We start from the raw sequence: 4,134 nt of genomic DNA on the forward strand, positions 1-4,134 counted from the left end.
CGTGTTTTCAATAATCAACTTTATCGATAATCAACTTTATGCCTCTTCCCGACATCTATAGGCGAATAATAATACTATTTTTACTGCTTTAAAGTCACAACAAGATGGCGTTATAAAAATTAAAAAAGCCGAGCAAAGCTCGGTCGTCATCTAGTTATTATAAAGCCTAAAATATGTATTTACTTAACAGATGGTATATTTTTGCTTGGAACCTCACAAACACAACATCTGTAATTCGTGTATCAAGACAAAGTTCACGTCATCTATACATATAAATAAAATTAGAGTGTCTGTTTGTAGTATTGAAATAACCGCTTTTTACTACATGCATATGAATATATATACGGTACATGCACCAAAATAAGATTTTTTACAATTTCTGTTTGTCCGTTTGTCTGTTTGTTCCGGCTAATCTCTGGAACGACTGGACCGATTTTGACGAAACTTGCACTGATAGGTACCTGATGATATAAGAAGTAACTTAGGCTTTTATTAGACTAGTTTAGTCCCGCGGCGTCACCTGCGGTACGACAATAACCGCGGGTAGCATTGCGGGAATCAGCTATCATTAATAAAATTTAATTTCAATTTCCGAAGCGAAGCGAGTGCTGGTCGCTAGTATTAAATAATTCTCGGAGCTCAAAGACACCAAAACATGAGATGTTAGATTGAAATCTCAATTATGTAAGGGGTGTCTCACCATTTAGACCAGAATGTTTTACAAATTCGTAGTAGAAATAGACAGAATAATAATACCTAGTTACAGGAGCCCACAATGTGTTCTCATTCATAAAACTCAGTGTCCGCAAAAAGGTTCTCCGTCTCTTTTTTACGTGAGCGTCAGAAGAAGAAGAGCTTTAAATATTACTGCGGTTTTCAGGGCCTATAGTTCATATTGTGTGCCTAGAATGCCTTTTGCTCCGTAGATATTAGAAAATTATGTCGAGATGCTTACACCTGACATAAATGTGACACGATAATCCCTTATCGTACTCTCCTCGATTTACAACCCTAAACTGGCTGATGTGACAGCTAACCACTCGTAAACAAATACTCGTCAAACTTATTGAAGAATTCGACCTACCACTTAGTCTACATCATCAGCCCGCTAAGTTTATCGCAGGATTTTCCTATCAGGCCCTGATTCCGATGCGATAGACGCTCAAAGCAGCTGCCTATAGGCTATCAGCCTACCTCATTGCTAACAACTTCCCACCTTCCTACATGAGCCCTTGAGCTTGTCCTGATGAAGCTTAAGCGGTCCCTAGGCTACCAGCAACCGACTCATCCTCAAAAAATTATGTGTTTTTTTTTGTTTTTGTTAAAGCTAATATATACTTTTATTAAATTTCGACGCTATTGACTACTTCGAAATTTAACAAGATGCATAGGTATTTAAATATTAGAATATAATTATTATGAGAGGTAAAATAATTTAAGGGGGGTTTTGAGTAGACAGTATATAAATATAATATATAACTTTATATGTAAATGAACGAAACTAAGATGTCATGTAAATTTGTAAGTGGTTAATATAATGTTTTGTAAAAGTGTAAATAGAAATGTAAAACAGAGTGCATTAAATTATATTTAAGTGTTATTAAATTTTTTGAGGCTATAAATAATTTCATTTAAATGTATCATAAATTTATTCAATGTTTCCTCTTTTTTTGTAATTTCATTGCAATCTTTAAAGTCTATGTTATTTATTCGACATATAGTCTCAAATTCATACCTTGTATTAAAATATTTTGGACAATGATATAATAAATGTTCCATCGTTTGTATGGTGTTTGAATCGCAGGGACAAAAAGGGTCTTGTGTTATACGAAATCTGTGTAAGTATGCTTTATGGTAACCATGTCCTGAGAGAAATTGTGTTACAGCGAAATTTGGTGGAACTTTATCTATAAATTTCTTTAAGGATGTATAATCTGGAAATATCTGCTTGGTGTATTTACAATTATCTACTTCATTATACAGATTAGTAATTTCTTTAGTAAGTAACTTTTGATTTATTTCTTTTACAAAGCTTATTGGGAATTTGGCATAATTAGTATTTGTTGGTGATCCAGCAGCCTCTTTTGCTGTTATATTCGCCAGCTCATTACCAGGTATGTCATTGTCAGCTTTTACCCATACGAATTTAATTTGTTGTCCATTCCTTTCTATTTCGTGGATGCATTTTAGAGTCATGACTGCGTATGGATTAAATGTGTTGCTATTGCATAAGCCTTGTAATGTGGAAAGTGAGTCAGGGACAACGAATGCACTTACTCGTTGATCTCTTACCCACTAGCAAGCTGTAGCTATTGCCAATTGCTCAGCTTGGTAGACTGAGCATGAGCTGTGCAGTTTAATTAATTTTTTTATGAATTATATTTTGCGAATCCTGTATCACAACAGCAGCACCGACATTATCATCAGACTTGCTGCCATCTGTATACAGGTAGTATATAATTTCTGTATGTCGTAAGAATACTTCTTCAAGTTCGTTTTGGTCATTAGCTATGTAGTGTTTAACAGGCTTTCGGTTAACAGGGTGTAATCTCATTCTAGGATGTGCAGGGGTTTCTAAGGTTATATCATCTGGTAGATACGGAGAAGATTCATTTAGTTTAGTTTTTTCATTGTTGGCTATGTTTTAATTTGCATGGGAAGTGGTGGAAGCTGGGATAAGACTATTGAAAGTGGTGTATTAATGGTACGAAAACTGCGAATAATTTTAATACAAAACCTTCTCTGATGTGATAAGAGTTGTTTTTGTATGTATTTGTTTTTTAAAGCTGGTTCCCAGATGGACGCTCCATGTGTATATGTATATGTTGTATATGAATGTATATGTTGAACCCCAGAGGTCTCGGGGTCATTGCACCACCTCATTGATATTTCCATAAATTTTTAACAAAATGAAGATTAAATAATGGATTTGTGTCAAACAAGGATCAATCTTACATTTTTATTTGGTAGAAAATCTTAATTTTATGTTAATTGCAAACTTAATAACGGAATACTATTGTAGAAATTTAAATTTGTGGGTTGAGCATAAAGTCACCTAAATATGATGAATGAGCTTCGACCGTTCCATTTCATACAATAATTACTATTGGTCATGAATAGAAGCGTCAAATGTGATTTTAAAACGCAATAGCGGTTATTCATTAATAAGAAATACCTAAAAAATTTCAAATTATTTGAAGTGAAACTTCTTTATCGGCGTTGGAAAAAAATTTACCGTCACATTTTTCGGTTACGCGTCACATTTTTCCGTTACGCGCCATCTTTTTTGTATTCATGTCTATGATAATAAAATCCTTTTGTTTAAACTTTATCTAATTTAACTTTTTTGTATTCATGTCTATGATAATAAAATCCTTTTGTTTAAACTTTATCTAATTTAACGTTTTTAAATTTAAAGTTTCACTTCTTACGTGTGTACACTAGTACACGCACACATTTTTTTTATTTGCAGTATTATTTAACAGAGTTTTTAAAATACATAATCATAAAATAAGACTTTCTTTTAAATAAAACCTCTTTCAGTGGAGTACAGATTACTTTGTACCCAATGTACTCCTTGGCATGGATGATTAAAACCACTTTTACTGTTTAATCTTGCGTTCCTTTTTATAAGAAGAAGAAGTCTTCCTTTTAGAAGTCGTCGTGGCCTAAGGGATAAGACGTCCGGTGCATTCGTGTTGAGCGATGCAGCGATGTTCGACGAAATAACATCGTGTAATAAAAATGAAACCCGCAAAATTATAATTTGCATAATTACTGGTAGTAGGACCTCTTGTGAGTCCACGCGGGTGGGTACCACCACCCTGCCCATTTCTGCCGTGAAGCAGTAATGCGTTTCGGTTTGAAGGTTGGGGCAGCCGTTGTAACTAAACTTGAGACCTTAGAACTTATATCTCAAGGTTGGTGGCGCATTTACGTTGTGGATGCTATGGGCTCAAGTAACCACTTAACACCAGGTGGGCTGTGAGGTCGTCCACCCACCTAAGCAATAAAAAAAATATATATTATTATATTGTTTCCGACGTTTTAAATACTTTACAGTTTTCGTAACACGAAAAATAGAAAAGGTTTAATTAATTATGTAAATGATTCTAATTGAATTTGGTTGAATTC

At 34.1% G+C, this 4,134-nt stretch overlaps 1 long non-coding RNA gene across 1 annotated transcript; it reads left to right on the forward strand.

Annotated features, from left to right (window-relative positions):
* Positions 1-1,339: 1,339 nt before the first annotated feature.
* Positions 1,340-2,003, forward strand: LOC134199423 (uncharacterized). Its single transcript, XR_009973913.1, has 2 exons — positions 1,340-1,838; positions 1,925-2,003. It is a non-coding gene; the product is annotated as an uncharacterized LOC134199423 (long non-coding RNA).
* The last annotated feature ends 2,131 nt before the right edge of the window (positions 2,004-4,134 follow it).

The sequence above is a fragment of the Bombyx mori genome, chromosome 9, assembly GCF_030269925.1.
Source record: "Bombyx mori chromosome 9, ASM3026992v2".
Classification (NCBI taxonomy): domain Eukaryota; kingdom Metazoa; phylum Arthropoda; class Insecta; order Lepidoptera; family Bombycidae; genus Bombyx; species Bombyx mori.